Source organism: Dipodomys merriami, unplaced genomic scaffold (genome assembly GCF_024711535.1).
Source record: "Dipodomys merriami isolate MVZ:Mamm:240054 unplaced genomic scaffold, mDipMer1.0.p SCAF_551, whole genome shotgun sequence".
NCBI classification, from domain to species: Eukaryota; Metazoa; Chordata; class Mammalia; order Rodentia; family Heteromyidae; genus Dipodomys; species Dipodomys merriami.
Window position 1 is genome coordinate 450,850 of NW_027206126.1, and position 18,081 is coordinate 468,930.

Genomic DNA, 18,081 nt, shown 5'->3' on the forward strand with positions numbered 1-18,081 from the left:
CGTGGATCAGCTCTTGAAAAGGGGTTACCCTAGAAGAAGGCTTGTCACCTGGGTCAAAGCAGCTCCCTTTGGTTGAGAGAAATTCCTAAAGGGAGAGAGCCTGGATGGCATACCATAGCATCTTCTATAGACAAGATAGAAACTCGGCCACATGAACTAAGCAGACGATATCTTGGTGAACATATAGATACCTTAAGTACCCTGATTATGTCACATAAAGCATCCAGACCAATTCCATTCACTCCATTTCGTCCTGCTTCAAAACACAAGCATACATGGGCAGCTTGTAACTAGGTAGGGTTAAATGGCTGAGGAAGAAAATCTCTCATAACCAAGCAGGAGACAAGGACAGGCACAGACTCCTAGGAAGGGAAAAACTCGCCTTAAAAAACAGATTTAAAGAGCTGCCATGCAACATCACATCACATCACATGCAATGGCCACATCACTTATGTATTACTGTTTAAACAAGGACATCTAGGTCATCAGCCCCATCAATTCTATCATCTATAGCAAGGAATACAACTCCAACCACATTGTAGAACATTTGCTTATTCATATTTTTAAGTATTTTCAAATTGATCGTTACATGATAGTACCTAAGCTAGACCCTATGAATTCAAAATTAAAATGCAATGTCTTCCTTCAAGGGGTCACAGCTCATGGAGGCTGTGGATAAGTTAGGACCATTCTAGAAACAAAGAAGGTACTTTATGCACTGCTAAGATGTAAAAAGGGGACTTTCTGTATTTCTGTCAACATTGCATTCAGCAAGTTTTGAGTCTTGGCAGAGAATTTGAACTTAAGATCTGTTTAGAGGAAAAACAAAATGATAACTTGTTATAAAAGTAATCCTTGTCAATGATCAAGCAATGCCCTGTTCAGATTATCCAAAGGCCAGTTTGAGTGTGTTGTTAAAATGTTTTTGAAACTCTGAAAGTTACTAAAACAAAATAGATCTTCCCAAGTTTCTCTATATATCGATACTACTCTTATCTTATGTCTGTTTTCTCTAAAGTTCAGAAAAGAACTGACTTTTAAAATGTAGCCAGTTCCATGGTTCCAGGTGAAAGGAAAGTTTCCTGGCTCTATAGTATTCTCATTTTAGAGTTTGCATTTATTTGCATCTTATTTGTGAAGCACTCTATCAGGTTTTCCATAGCAGTCATTTTTAAATATATGTGTGTGTGTGTGTGTGTGTGTGTGTGTGTGTGTGCGTGCGTGCGCACGTGTGTGTGTGCATACACCTATATACATTATATATTACTTGATTTGTTGCATTATTTATTACCTGTCCAACTCTACTGGACTAAGGGAACTTCTTAAGAACAAGATCTTTATCTTGGTCAATATTGTAAATGTTCTCTCTAGAAAAGCATCTGTCCTGTAATTTGTATTTTATAAAGACTGGCTAATAAATAAAAATAAAATAGAAAGGGAAAAGACCATTGGTAATAATGTGTTATGAACTAAAGAGTATGAATAATTCAATCATTTGCCTCCCCAGTAAATTACAATATATTGGGATTCTTGCCATGGGTTGATACCGAATGACTAATCCACCTGTAGGTTCTGAGCTTCCAAGGTATGTTTTATTATCTATTCAGACTCCCCTGATCAGACCCATTTCACCAGCCTTCTCTTAGGCCTATCATGATGTGGTTTATGGGGTTATTATAACTCATTTGAGACTATCAGGTGTGTGTTTAGAAAAAGAAATCAGTGTAAAGGCAAAAAGAGACTTCTTATATTTTCATATTCAATACCACAGAGAAACAACAAAACTCTCCTAAAGAATGCAAAATCAGCAAATGGAAATAATTCTATTATTTTTCCATTTTGCTGCTACAATTGAGTAAGTTTATCTTGCCTTCAGTCAGAATGCCAGAGGCAAGTTATTCTGAAAATACCTTTCTCTCATAAGAACTGCCTTGAATTTTGACCTCTGAGATGCAGTATTATGGTATCTTTTCCTGTAATTCAATGTTCTTTCTGTAACATTCAGTGTGGTTGAATGAAAGTGAGGATAGAATGACTTTTCCTCCTTGCTGTCCAAACAATATAAGACATCCAGCAAAAATAAGCAGATTTGCAGAAGTAGAATGTACTTGAGAATGAAATAATCCTTTTGTACTTGGAGAGTGAGACTGTTCCAATGTGGATATCTGACTTGCTTCAGAGCTAAAATTCAATAGATTGAACCAATAAAAAAAGAAAGTAAGGTGCTATTATGAGTATAATTGTGTTGGCTTTTCATTGCTATATCAAAAAGCCTGAGATAATCACCTTAAAAAGAGGAAAGGTTAATTTGGAGACAATTGAGATTCAAATGATAGCAGTAGAGAATTCTAAAGCCTTGAAAACAGCTTTTATAAATTACAAATACAAGCAAGTTTGCTTATTAACCTCAAAGAATTTGTCATGGTAAAAGTATGTGTTTGTTTAACTTAAATGGTTTTTAAGCTGACGTCAAGCTAGGATGCAGTCATTAGAAAAGAGGATTGTTGTCAAGGAGTGGCATATCAGGCTTTACTGCGGAGGGGACACTTTTAGAGTCTACAGCTGAAAACTGGGAAATGAGTAGGCATGCAAATTTGGTTGGCAGTGGCACTGTGTGCACTCTGTGCACTGTGTTACATCTGGTTGCCATTCTAAATGCTCCCATTTCAGGCTGGGCAGAGGCCCTATTGGTAGAGCCTCAGCCATTGTAATTGGAGTGGCAGGAGGACATGTTGAGCCTGCTAACATAAGAAAGATGCTTCTTGAGTCTGTGTTTCTCTTTGTGGACATGATTACTGTTCTCCAAGCCACCCCAGGATGTTAAAAATAAGTGACGGGGATATGAAGCCCAGCTTTTCTTGAATCAATGAAGAAGATTGTGGAGAACCTAGAGTCCCATGGGAGCTATGACTGGGGTGCAGGAAATTTGCTTGGATAGCATAGGTGTAGTAAGTCTGATGCCTGTGGAAAACTGTTGGTGTGTATTTGCCCTGTCTTGTGTCTGACACAAGAGCTGAGTGCTGGTAGCTCATGCCTGTCATCCTAGCTACTCAAGAAGCTGAAATCTGAAGATCTCTGTTTGAAACCAGCCTGGAAAGTCCCTGAGACTCTTATCTCCCGTGAATCATAGAAAAAGCCAGAAGTGGTGCTATGGCTCAAGTGATAGAGTGCTAGCTTTGAACAAATGGAGCCCAGGGACAGTGCCCAAGCTGTGAATTCAAGGCCCAGAACCAGAAAAACAAACAAAAAAAGGGGCAGGATTCTGAGTGCTTGACATTCCACCATGATCCTGTACAACAACAGGACAAGTGCCTTCTCCTTTGTGATGCTCCTCTTTCCCCCTGCCTTTTGTCCTGTTACCTGCTTCTTGGAATGTGCCTTTTGATCTGTAACCAAAATGGCCCCATTAAAAGTGGAAAATGGAGGACATTCAGCAGCTTGGTTGTGTCTATCCTCAAGCTCTTCTTCATGTCTCATAGCAATATGAATATATGTCCTGGCTTTACGAATATTATGCATGAGTAATACTTTATTCTGCTAGAATGATGTCCATTGGATGAAATCAGCAGACAACTTCTTCAACCTCTTGCATATGTTCTGAGACAATCCCTTAGATTCCAAGCAAATTCATCAGTATGTATCTAGGCTGGTTCTTTTCTGTAGCTAGAATGCAATGGCTGTAGTACACACATTTTTATATAAGCTCTAAATGCTCCCTCACCTGAATTCACAACAGCTTCGTGCAGCAGTTGCAGGCTGAGGTGGTTGTGGACTGGGTCTAAACATCTTATTTTAAATTGCCTGAAATCATTCACCATTAACAACCACAGCAGACCAACGTGATCCTAATAGCTGATGTGGTGACCCAGAAGTTTGAGATAATGCATATTTTTACTTACACGGTGTATGTGTGGGGCGGGGTGGGGGGGGATGAGAAAGTGTCACCACTTAGCACTTCCAACAGAATTATAATTGGTTCCACCGTCAACAGATGGCTGGGGAATAAATTAACATGGGCCTTTATGTATATATGTGTGTGTGATACAGTCAAGAAGGTTTTAAATATGTTTGTTTCTTTTTAAAGGACATGATCTATGTTACAAAGAATTTCCCTGAAATGTGGAAATGTCTCTTGATTGGGGGAGATATAATCAGTCTTTTTTTTTTCTTTTTTGCTTATGTGGTGCTGGGGAATCGAACCCAGGGCCTCAGCCATGCAAGGCAAGCACTCTACCACTGAGCCACCTTCCCAGCCCCTGTAATCAGTCTTTACTGAACTTGCTATTGTGTTGTTGTTGTCGTCGTCGTTGTAGTCATTGTGTGTGTGTGTGTGTGTGTGTGTGTGTGTGTGTGTGTGTGTGTGTACTTATAGAGATGGACATTTATATTTTCTGGTTGTCTTTTTCTGTGGCGCTGGAAATTGAACTCAGGGCTTTGTCCTTGCTAGGCACCCATTTGACTGGTTAAGCCATGACCCAGTCCCTTCGCTGTTAGTTGGTTTTTTCAGCTAGGGTCTCATGTATGCTAACTGCCCAACTGACCTTGAGCTATGGGTCCTCCAATCTTTACCTCCCAAGTATCTGGGTTTATAGGCATATGCTTTCCTTTTGGTGTCTGGAAGAAGTTTGGGTCAGGGCAGGTTTATAACAGCAGTTGATTTTTTTTAAATTTTTGTTTTACATTTGTTATCTATAAAACTAATACCAACTATAAGAAATAGAGAGAGAGCAATATGAATATCTTTCTTCTTTCACTTTGACTTATCTGCTTCTCAGGGAGAATATCCACATTTCAGCAAACTTCCCTGATTCTCTGTTTTTCTTACCTTCAAATCTGTATATTGAAACCTAATCACCAAGTAGGTGGGGACCTTGGGAGATGACTAGTTGATGAGAGTTCTCTCATTATGTCTCATTTTCTTTATACATTCATTTGTTGATTAACACCTAGACTGGTTCCATGTCTTCACTATTGTAAATAATTCTATTCAAAACATGTATATGAAGAGGTCTCTATAGCATGCTCTTTCATTCCTTTAGATATATACCCAAGAGTGGTAAAGCTGGATCATATGGGAGTGTTTTTGAGGAACCTCAATATTAATTTCCACAGCTACATAAGTTTGCATTCACTTTAACAGCATACAAGAGTCCCTTCCCTCCATTTCCCTGCCTTACATCCTAGCCAGCATTCGTCCTTTGTTTTCCTGATGATTTCTACTTCAACTGGAATGAAATGGAATCCCAGTGTAGTTTTGCTTTGCATTTCCCAGATTGCTAAAGATGTTGGACATTTTTTTCATGTACTTATTAATCATTTGTACTTCTTTTTTTTTCTTTTTCTTTTTTTTTTAATTTAATTTTATTTTATTTGAGAAGATACTGTACAGAGGGGTTACAATTACATTGGCAGGATAATGCATACATTTCTTACCAAGCATTGCAGCCTCCTCCTTTGTTTACCCTTCACCTCCCTTCCCAGCCTCCCCCCTCCCCCCACCCAATCATACCCCCCTCCCCCCCCCACACCGACATTGTAAAGCTTGCTTTGACATCACATTTTGTAATTCTCCTTGTTGCAACAGGTCTACCTGAATCCTTAAACGACTTGTTTGTCCCCATCTCCTCCACATGTTATACTGACATCAAATAAAGTGAAAGCGGGGGTTACACTGTGGGGGAGGGACATACAAAGCAACAAAGAAATAATCTTATAAATGCATTAGAAACACATGCATGAAAGAAACGTCATTTGTACTTCTTACCATCTGTTGAGTGGATTATTTGTGTTTTATTATTTGGGTTCTTTATATATCCTGAATACTAGTTCCCTGTCAGATGAAAAACTGGCAAGGGATTTTTCCTCATTGCACAAGCTGTCTTCATTCTCTTGTTTCCTTTTCTGTACAGAAGCTTTTTTAATCCCATTCAGTCTCACTGATTAACTAATTTATTTTTATTATCCTTACATAGTGGTACATTGGTGTTTTAATTCAATAAGTCTATGTATACGTCTCCACTGATCAGTTTTGGGCATTATTTCCTGAGCTATTGGAGTTTTATTCAGAAACACATTGCCTATGTCTATGTCTTAAAGTGTTTTCCTCTGTAAGTTTCAAAGTATCAGGCCTCACATTACAGTCACTGATATATTTTGAAATGTTATTTGTACAGGGAAAGAGACAGGGATCTAATTTCCATCTTTTACATATAGATATCTAATTTTCCCAACACCATTTGCTGAAGAAGCTGTCTTTTCTCCATTGTATGTTTTTGGCACCTTTGTCAAGAGCCAGATGGCTGTAGCTCAGTGGGTTTATTTCTGGATCTTCTATTCCATTCCATTGGTCTGCATGTCTGCTTTTGTGTCGGTACCATGCTGTTTTTACTATGGCTCTATAGTATAATTTGAGGTCAAGTATTATGACATGTTTTTTTTGTTGTTGTTTTTGTTTGGGTTTTTTTTTTCTCCCTATCGAGATAAAACCTAGCTATGTAGCCTAGGTTGGCTTGAAACCTGACACCCTCCTTCCTCAGCTTCTACTTTTTAAGATTACAGGTATGAACTACCCTGCTTGACTCATGCTTATTTTATTTTATTTTTTGTGTCAATCCTGGAGCTTGAATTCAGGGCCTGAGGGTTTTTTTTGTGTTTTTTGTGTTTTTGTTTTTCTCAATGCTAGTACTCTATCAGTTGAGCCACACACAGCTCTATTTCCAGCTTTTGTGTGTGTGTGTGTGTGTGTGTGTGTGTGTGTGTGTGTGTGTGTGTGTGTGTGTGTGTGTGGTTAATTGGAGATAAATTGGAGATAAAGCCTGGGCTGGGGGCTGGGAAGGTGGCTCAGTGGTAGAGTGTTTGCCTTGCATGCATGAGGCCCTGGGTTCAATTCCTCAGCATCACATAAGCAAAAAGAAAAAAGCCGGAAGTAGCGCTGTGGTTCAAGTGGTAGAGCGCTAGCCTTGAGCTGAAGAGCTGAGGGATGGTCCCCAGGACAAGAGTTCAGGCCAAAACAGGACAAAACAAAAACAAAACAAAACAAAAAAGCCTGGGCTGGCTTCAAACTGTGAGACTTCATATCTCAGCCTTCTGAGTAGTTAGGATTACAGGCCTGAGCCACCAGTATCTGGCTTGGCTCATGTTTTTGTGGGGTTTTTGTTTTTGTTTTTTGCTAGTCATGGGGCTTGAACTCAGGGCTTGGGCACTGTCCCTGAGCCACTTTAGGCTCAAAACTAATACTCTACAACTTGAGCCACAGAACCACTTCTGGATTTTTTTGGAGTACTTTATTGGAGATAAGAGTCTCACAGATTTTCCTGTCCAGAATGGCTTCAAACTGTGATCATCAGATCTCAGCCTCATGCATAACTAGGATTACAGGCATGAGCCACTGGTGCCTGGCATTATATTTTGTTTTAAAGTGGAGAAAGCACGTCTACAAAACAAAAAATTATAATGGAGATATCACAACATTAAAAATAATCAAAGATCTCTGTGGGAAGCTGTAGGTTTAATATGTAACTCATTTGGAAGCCTAGATAGAAATGGAACAACTTTCTAGAAAAGTGTCCAATATGTTCTAAATTAGTCCCCAGGAGTTAGAAAAGATTGTTCTATAAACTGCTTAGACTTATCCCAGATACATAACACTTGTGTTAATTCACTATTTTTATTGACAAAAGGCCTCATTAAACAACACTTCTTTAACTGAGTATTGAACTAAATGAGAGATATTCAAGAGCAAAAAGATATAGAGATAACATACCACTTTTGTTACTAATTATATGCTTAGTGGTATGTCAGTTATATCTCTGGATAAGTGACTTCCAGAGATAGAAGAACCCAGAAGTGGATGGACTTGGCCTAGGCATCAGTGATAATGAACTGTGAAATTTTTAGTAAGGGGGCACTGAACAGATGCTCTGGGTACCGATTCTTTCTCTGATCTGTGATTGCAGTGATAATTGCAATTAATTGGAATTAACTTGGCAATCAATCTCATCCAACCAAAGCAGAGGTGGTCAAATGCTAGCCATGCTCCACTTGGTCCTATCTAGGCACATTGATCAGACAGAGGTGCACATTTGCGTTATCCTCTCCTAAGAGCCTACACATCTCTGTTGGCAGGCTTGGCACTCTCTCTAAGTTGCACTCTGCTGTTTTGCCCTCCTGGCCCTACTTTTCCAATCCTCAAAATACTCTCACCTAAAATTCTCTCATTTGGGGAGCCCAAGCTAATGCAAAAAACCATTCTGTTATTGCCTAGTGCTATTTATATTCTTTCTTATTTTCAGTTATTTTTCTATCCATGCTCAGTGGTTTTAGTTAAGGTTTCCATGGGAACGTAAGCAGAGTACTGACATGGACCAGTCCTTGTGTCTTTATGTTCTTCATGGTATAGTCTCACACATGGGAGAGACTAGGCTTTTCTTTAAAAAATTATTTTTTCTAATGGTTTTTTAAAATCTGACAGCAGATAGTGAAAAAAAAATCACACAGGGGTTTGGAAGATATGCATATTTATCATGCAGAGGATGTTATATATAACCATGGAATTTTTAAGGTTATTTTCTGAATATAAAATATGCTATATACATTTACAAAGATCTTGGAGAAAATTTAGACTGATATGAATAGTGTATGAAATTATTATATGGGATTGAAGAGCTCTGTACCTGCTCTTAGAGACATTTTAATGTTGAACTTGCTCTGGAGAATTATTAACTAGCAAATAATTAAAATGCTGTGAAAATGAATTCAAGGCCAATTAGTTTAGTTGTAGATTTTTAAAAAATCATAAGAAATCCATGACTGCCAACAAGAGCAACTAATATGGTTTTATTTGCATGCTAAAACAATTTAGTATGGATCCCAAAACGTACATTTTCTAGAATACAGTAATTTAGCCTTCAGGCTCAAACTGCAAGTGTAATTCTAACAATAAATGAATCCAATAATGGAGATGCAAGTAAATAAATAGCAAGTTAATAATATCTGACATTTGTATATGCTTTATTACTTTTCCAATAAGGTGGGGGGTTTTTTTGGTTGTTGTTTTAGTTGTGGGGCTTGAACTAGCACCTGGGCACTGTCCTTGAGCTCTTTTGCTCAAGGCTAGTGTTCTACCACTTTTAGCCACAGCGCCACTTCTGGTTTTGGAGTGGTTAATTGAAGATAAGAATCTCACAGGGACTTTGCTGCCCCAGCTGGCCTCAAACCACAATCCTCAGATCTGTCTCTTCAGTAGCTAGGATTACACGCATGAGCCACTGGTCTCTGGCTTCTTTTAAGTGTCAAAAAATGCTTTTATTGGGGGTGGGACGGTGGCTCAGTGGTAGAGTGCTTGCCTTGCATGCATGAGGCCCTGGGTTCAATTCCTCAGCACCGCATAAGCAGAAAAAAGCCAGAAGTGGTGCTGTGGGTTAAGTGGTAGAGCGCTAGCCTTGAGCTGAAGAGCTGAGGGACAGCGCCCAGGCCCAGAGTTCAGGCCCATGACCGGACCCACACAAAAAAAAAAAAAAAAAAAAAAAAAAAGCTTTTATTTTCTTTTATTTTTTTTCTCCAAGTATCAAGATTTGAACTCAGGACTCACAGCTTGCTTTACTACTTGAACCATATCTCCAGCTTGGCTATTTTCTTGTTATTTTGGAGGCAGAGTCCCTGGACTTGACTGCCCAAGCTGGCTTCAAACCTCCATCTTCCAGACCTTAGCCTCCTGAATGCCTAGGATTACAGGCTTTAGCTAGCCATTGGTACCTGGCTCTAAATATGTATTTGATGAAATCCAATACATTTGGTTACATCCAAATTTGGTTACATCCAAATTATCTTAGTAGTCTAGAATAACATCGCCATTACCATAGTAAATGGTATCTATATGTAACCTGAATAATGCATCATACATAAATGATAAATAGTATCAGTTCTCTTTCAATTTAACCCAAGACAGGCATGTGACCATCTTTAAATCATGAACTTTCCAGTCTATTTTTGGTGATGTAAATTCCTTTTCCTTTTTTCTTTTTTAAAAATTTACTTTATTGCTATTTTAAAGATGATGTACAGAGGAGTTACAATTATATGCTTCAGGTAAGGAGTACATTTCAAATAAGTTTTATAGTTCTTTTACTATGGTTGCTAAGCCTAAAATATATTTACAACTGTTTATATAGCCTACAGTTCCCTTTACTGTATAAGCTATAGTTTCCTTTACTATCAAGTTAACCAGTTATCTGGTCAAGATAATTCAATTAACCTACTGTCCCAGTAATGAGCAACTACTTCTCCGGATGGTATCTATTAACTTGTGCCTTACTTCATCTATGCCCAACCATGGGGTCTCCAGAGTCCAGATCTGGTACATATCCCACCTATATTTGTTGGGATGAGGTACTAAGGCAGACTGGCACCTGCCTAGGAAGCTCTCCTAACCCTGTGAGTAGGCGTTCATCTTTCTTTACTTCTACTAATAGTGCTCTTGATTGCTCTGTGTCTATTTCACACTCTTTATATTTCCAGATGGTTCTCTCAGCCTTAGTCTGGTCATATCCTTCTCAATACCATCCATCACTATTGCTACAATATGGATCAAAGAATCCCCAGAGGTCTGCATAGTAAAAGGACAACCACATGGTCCCCAGCTTGGTGCTATTTGGAGGTGGTGGAACTTTCAAGAGGTGGAGCCTAGTGGGAGGTTTTGAAGTCTTTGGGGGTGTGTCGTAAGGTGACCATGAGACTTCTGTCTCTTCTTATTTGTTCCTGGTCATAGAATGAGAGATTATACTTTGCCATATACTTCTGCCATGATGTATAGGCACCATGTACCATAGGCACAAAACAATGGAGCCAACTTAGGATGGATTGAGCCCAAACTAACTTGTTCTCTTGATAAGTCATTTGTTATAGTAATATGACTAACACAGTGATGAACTCTGTTTATGCTTTACAATAGGATCACACCACATAGAAAACATCCAGTTACTGTTTAAGATGAACATTTTACTCCCTTTTAATTTGGTTAAATAAATGTGCGTTTTCTACTAGTAACATTATTACTAATAGTACTAATATTAATCATTGTAATTACAATCAGAGGCATTGTAGTTAAACTATAGCCCAAAAGCATCTATGCACACATTTAATAATATCTGTAGGTAGCTTTCGATTATTAAATTAATCCCAAGTTCCCTAGGGCTATTTAAATTTATGAACACAAAAGCAAGTTGTAGAGAAATACTTAAGAAGAATAGGAAGAGGGAAGGCAGGGAGAGAAGAGAAGGCAGAAGGAAATAGGAGGAAAAAAGTTAAGAAGCATCATACATTTTAAAACTAGGCTCTCTCTTAGCAAGTCAGAAGTGCTAACTGAAGATACTTTATAGATAACATAGACTTTGAAATATTCTGAACAGAAATATTCAAGTACTAAAAGAAATGTATATGTTTTGCTGAAACTGAAAGGTAGTTATAATTTTTGATGTATACAATAGCAGGTACATGATCAGTGGTTGGCTTTACAATTTTTCTACTGGACATTTAGTCTACCAGTCTCCCACTAAGATAGTGATTATCATAACTTCTTGGGGGAGATTCATTCATTGCTGAGACCTAAAGAATTAAAAGTTCTGTTTCCCATAGATAGATGTAGAACAAAATGCTGAAACAAGGATACAGGATGACCCATTGTAACAATGAGATGTACAAGATAGTATGTTACAACTTGAGGGGGGGTGAGAAGGGAAGGAAGACTTGGGAAGGTGGGGAGGAAAGGGATGGTAGGGGGAAAATAAAGGAGGGTGTAACAAAAACAAACAAACAAATCCTGTTAAGTGAGGTAAGCCAAGCACAGAGAGACAAATGATACATCTTCTCTCCTATGTAGAAACTAAATCTAAAATACCCCAGGACATGATATATAGCACTCTAAGCAATCACACACAGAGAGCAAAGGAGGATACTCTTAGGAGAGGAACACAAAGGCACAATGTGTCCATGTGTCTCTGATCAATAAAATAACATTTAGTGAAATGAACTACAGGAAATGGAAACAAGAGTTTTTTCCCCCTTTGTTGCTGTTTTTGTTTTCTTTTCTTTTTGTCTTCTTTGTTCATTTATCTGTCTTTAGAAGAATAAAGGGGGCATAGAAATGGAGGGACAAAGTGTGAACAAATGTAGCAATGGCATTCACTGGACACTATGTTAAAAATGAACTATACAAGTTGTGTGGGTGAGGATGAGAGGGAAAATCTGGGAGAGAGCCAGGGAAGGGGTGACAGTGTCCAAAAGAAATGTATTCTTTACCTGACTTATGTAAACCCCTATGTATATCACCTTTATAATAACAATTGTACATTTTAAATTCCATTTTCCTTCTTTACAAAGGCATTGGGCAGCTATCTCTTCTTCCTAATATCTATCAATACCTTTTCTAAGTTTCATGAGAACATGTTGGTTAGCTAGCTGCCCACACTGATTTCCAGGAGGAAAGGGGTTTTTCTCAGAGCCATGTGAGGGTTTATGTCCAGAACTCAAAGGTTCAAGGCGAGAGAGCTCAAGAGATTGGCTTCCATTCTTTGTAGCAGGTGAACATCAAAGTTATTATTTGGAACCCAGGATGTGACCTTGAGGGGAAAAAAGGGCATTTCCTTAATAGCATCCATCTATTTCTTTGCCCTGAGAACACCATGCTGTTGCCAAAGTACATGTGAAAAGACCCAGGCAGTCTCACAGTTTATATCCTGTCCCACTTGGAGCTACTATGAAGTCTCTTAGGATTCATTGGTTGCTTTGTATTTCATTTTGACAAATCACTCAGAAGGCTGCCAGAGATAACAATCCCTCTTGGGGAAACAAATATTTCATTCCATTGGTTTCTTCTCAAGCTCAAAGTCTGGATCATTACAGTTTGGTACAATGTCTTTTTTCAACTTCACCTCTAAAAGTTAACCTCATATATTAAAATAACAAAGTTTTAGCAGTTGTTTTCATGTTGGTATAGAGTTCCTTCATCAATACTTGGTTTGTTCCTTTTCTTTTCTTTTTCTTTCTTTCTTTCTTTCTTTCTTTCTTTCTTTCTTTCTTTCTTTCTTTCTTTCTTTCTTTCTTTCTTTTTCTTTCCTTCCTTCTTTCTTTCTCCTTCCTTCCTTCCTTCCTTCCTTCCTTCCTTTCTTTCTTTCTTGTTTTCTTTCTTTCTTTCCTTCTTTCTTTTTTCTTTCTTTCCTTCCTTCTTTCTTTCTCCTTCCTTCCTTCCTTCCTTCCTTCCTTCCTTCCTTCCTTCCTTCCTTTCTTTCTTTCTTTCTTTCTTTCTTTCTTTCTTTCTTTCTTTCTTTCTTTCTTTCTTTCTTTCTTTCTTTCTTTCTCTCTCTTCCTTGCTTCCTTGCTTGCTTCCTTCCTTCCTTCCTTTCCTCCTTCCCTCCCTCCCTTCTCTCTTCTCCTCTCCACTCTCCTCCCTACCTTCCCATTTCCCTTTCTTCTTCTTCCTTTTCTTTCTTCTCTTCTTCTGTGACAGATATCCTCTGTGTTGCCTGGAACTAGCTGAGACTACATGTGCATGACACTACATCCAGCTCTTTTACTCCTTTTGAAGTGCCATGATTCTGGTTCTGTCCCATGCTAAGATGTCACCTACTCATAATTCAGGTGTTGCCAGAGCAATAATATCCACCAAGGTATATTCAGTGTTCATCCATTTACCTGGAAGACCAGGAATTTAGTAATCTGATGAACTATAGGATACTTTGATTCATTTTTTTTAGGACAAGGTCTTGCTATGTAGTGCCTGTTGGCCTGGAATTCACTATCCTTCTCTCTCAGCCTCTCAAATGATGGGATTATAATAAGGCAACACACAATGATCTCTGACTTAGAGCTATTTATGCTACTCCAATTGTGTGAGCAGCATTCTTGTTACCTTTGCTGGTAGATCATTTGATTTTCCACTCAGGGCGGTACTTGACTATTATTGAATGGCTCAGAGCAATTTAATCCTTGGAGAATCAGTTTCCTTATGTATATAACTGTATGGAATGCAGACATTTTATGTTTAGCAAAACAACACAAAACAAAACACCAGACTATCAGTTGACAGACATCTAATCCCTTTAAATAAGTTTTTGGGTAGACATAGCATTCTGTAGTTGATTGGTCATACAGAAGCTCAGCAATTGTCAGTCCCTCATCATAAGAATGGAAATTCATGTTTGTTAATAGGATTTCTTTTTATATATTAATATTATTGTAAAGATACTTTACTGAGGGGTTACAGTTACATGAGTAAGGTAATGAGTACATTTCCTTTCAAGCATTTTTACCCCCTACGATCCCTTTTCTCCCCACCTCCCCAACTCCTCCCACCCCTCCCCAAGTTGTGAAGTTGGTTTTCAACGTAGTATCTTCTTGAAATTCCTAGCTTTGATCATTGTAATCAAAACAGCTTTATTTAGGAAATTTGCACTCTTCATATAGCATTTTTTGTGTATCTATTTGTGAGATCATTTCATTTTGTTTTAAATTCGGTTTGTGGGGCTTGAACTCAGGGCCCCAAACTCATATTCAGCTTGTTCACTCATAGGTGGCACTTGACCCTGGAGTGACGCCTCCAATTCCACTATTTGTGTTTTCAATAGCAAAACATCTCTGAAATATCTTAGCTCTGTCTCCTTCGCTAGAACCTAAGCACTATAAGGCCAACAGATCTTGTTTAATTGGTTTGTCAATGTATCCCAAACATCCAGACCTAGGTGCTAAAGAATTGTTTGTTGCATAAATGAATTTGTAGATTCAGATATTAGAGAAAATTCAACAATTTGGAGTTACAAAATGGGATTAGGATTCCAGCCCAGATTCTTCATTGTGTGACCTCAGGCAAATTCTTGACCTCTTTGAAATGTAATTTTTTCCCTCAAAAATTGACTTTGCTATGTAAGTCACCAAGTAAGGGGATTTGTAAGTCCTGTGGCCAGAGGCCAGTGTGACAAACTAGCAAAGACTGGCCTATAGAAGGGTGCCTGAGTGTCTTCATCCCTGCCCATTTGTGGATCTCCAAGCTCTTCTCAAATAGTACTTAGGTATAACATTCAAAAAAAGTATTCCCATCTTGCCAGTGTGTGTTAGGGGATGGGGGTTGTAAATGACTGGTTCAAAGCCATTTAGCTATCTAGCTATGATCATAGCTTGCTTTGCTCCTGCTCTAGACTGGACTGGGAATCTTATAACCTTCCGCAGTAAGGAAGCAAAACATCATTTATCAGTCGAGGATTCAAGATTTTACCCATTTGGCAGAGAATGGGAATATGGGGTTCCAAAGAAAGGCTATGAGAGCGGGTGACGACATGTTGGATGATGTTTCAATGTTATTTATAGCTCACTGTGTTGGTCATAGCAATTTCCATTGCAACTTTCCTTTGGAATTCTTCGCGTTGGGAAACAGCAGCTTTCAAAGTCTCCTTTCTTAAAGAAAACAGAGCCTGACCTCTTGCTGGCAGTGTGTCTGGTGGATTAGGATGGAGGCTGGGCCAATGTTGGAGAAACATCTCCATATTGTGATGTGGGCTTGTGTTGACATCCCTCTCCATGCTGTAGGGGATTCTTGGTTTGGAGGAAGCTGGAGAAGGAAATCTTGCCCATATGTTTGCAAGGCAACCTTACAGATTCCAGGGCAAATTCTCAGCCAAAGGGAAGCAAGCATGTGCTGTATATTAAACTTATTCGGGGTTGGGTTGGGCTGGGATTGGATTTGAGGAAAAAGCAAAGAGACAAATAACAACCTTTGGCTGGGTGTTTCCAAGGAAAGCTGGCTTTGTCTGTCACTAGCATCATCCTTGTACTGGCAGTACAATTGCAGAGAAACAGCAAATTCATAGGTCTTGGCAGAACTCTTCCCATTACTCTTTAAAAAGAAAAAAACGCAAAACAATGGCTCTAGATGCTGTGTTTGACAGGAGACTCTTAGTTCTTACTTCAGTGCCATTAATGCCCCATGACTATATTAACCATATACCCATCTGTTCCAAAGCATCTTATTGTTGATTGCAACATATCTCAAGTCTCAAGAAGATGCTTTAAGACCATATTGAATAAGAATGGTCCTGATTATGAATGGTTAGTGATTGGATTCTTCCATCCTGTTGTTACTCAGCAAGATCTGGCTACACATAACATTTTAAGAATGGTGTGGTATGTCATTAGAGGGAGCCAAGACCAGACAGAACCTTGGGTAAGGAGAGGTTTGTTGGCGACATTGAGATAGGGAGGCCCATGCAGAGGGAAGGGAAAGAAAAGGAAGGGAAGGGAAGGGAAAAAGGAAAGGGAAAGGAGAAGAAGGTAGTATACTAGTATGCGATATGGACAGGTAAACTATATTGGCATAAGGATTCAATTCAGAGATGAGGCAGCCACAGCTATGGCCATAAGATTCTTCCTTCACAGAAGAATTCTAACCAACAAGGATGGGTCTGAAGACAGACTCAAAAGCCAGCGCCAAGCAGAGCTAGTCTGTGGGCTCTGTGAGGCAGGCCTGCTCTTACGGCTTTGTCTGTAGCTGGCTGCCAAGGACAGTGCTTGATGGAACATATACCTAATATTTACTGAATACCAAGTCAAGCTATCTAGACAGAGATCAACCTGGGCCAGATAGGCAGGCTATGTTCAGGTAAGTGCATAAGCACACAGAATAATGATAGCTCATGGATCTGAGGCAGGAGAAGCAATGAAGTTCAAACCCCAGCAGCAGAAGACCCCATGCTGTCTATATTCTGACTGACTCAAGTCACAAGGGCAAAGCGTTCAGTTAAAGAGCACCTGGGAGGACCCCATCACGAGAGAGTTGGCAGAGGTTGGCACTGACAAGTCAGTTTCAGAGAGGGTTTCATTTGTCATCACAGAGAACATAGGTGCTTGGGTCATACACGTTCAGCATGCAGGGCTGAAGAGAGTTTGATAGCTGGAAGGGGTTTGGAAGACCTTCCTGGCATATAGATAGGAACATTGTGACAAAAAGGAGATAAATAACTTTGGGTAGGGGGCTAGAGGATTTTCTCTCTTCTCCTGCTTATTTCTTCATCTTGGAAAGCTTTCTGTCTTGTTGTGTGCCTCTCGAGTTCCCCTAAGAAAGCTGTTTTTGTAATACCTTTATCTCCGATCCACATGGCATAATTTCATGAACAAACAGTCTCCAATATGGCTGTTGGCTGACATGATGGAATGAGTGAGAAAATGAATACAAGAAGACATTTTTGAAAGGACGAGTTGTTTTTGAAATAGCCAATCCTTCCATAATGAAAATGTTTCAAAAGAGCACATGAAGTTGTTTGTTCCACTCATGTGTGTCTAATCTCCCAGATTCAGGAACTGTTCTGAGTAGAGGTTGTACTTCAGGTTTACACTGCCTTTGCTACAGGGCCTGTTGATGGAAATTTAGAGAAGTTAGCCCTAAGGTTATTATCTCTCAAGACAAGGGGAAGTAGGGACCTTTTCACCTTTACTTACAGTTGACAAACTATCTTGTTCTTTTAAAAAGGGAACTCCATATTTAAATCTTTGTACACTGGCTGATACACCATTATAGTCACCAGACCCAATTACAACACATTTCAGTCATGAGGGCTTAGCATACTATGTTGAAAAATCTCCCCAGATTCTGATAGGCTCTAATAAAGTAACCAATGTGTCAGAAAAATTAACTAATATGCTCTAATTGAATTAACTAATGTATTAGAAGAGCAATGACAAGATCTGTCCCAGCAAAGGTGAAACTTCTTGTGTCACTTCCATGTTGAGTTATCACCATCCATTCTCACACCTTGCCCTCCCCCACCAAATGGTCCACTTCTGCCTATGAAATACACTTTCATAAAAGCATCAGCTAAAACATTAAATCTTAACACTTTTATTTAATTGGCTTTTAAAAACAATATCAACGTAGCTGAAAATGTAGAGGTGAGATCCATTGACAAGAGCAGAGTTTCTTAATCTTGGCACTGCTATGTTATGTTGGAGAATATCCTGGTTTCCACCTACTATAACCCATTTGCATTTTCCCAAATTGTGACCACCAAAATTGTCTATGTCTCCATTGAAAAATATCCCTTG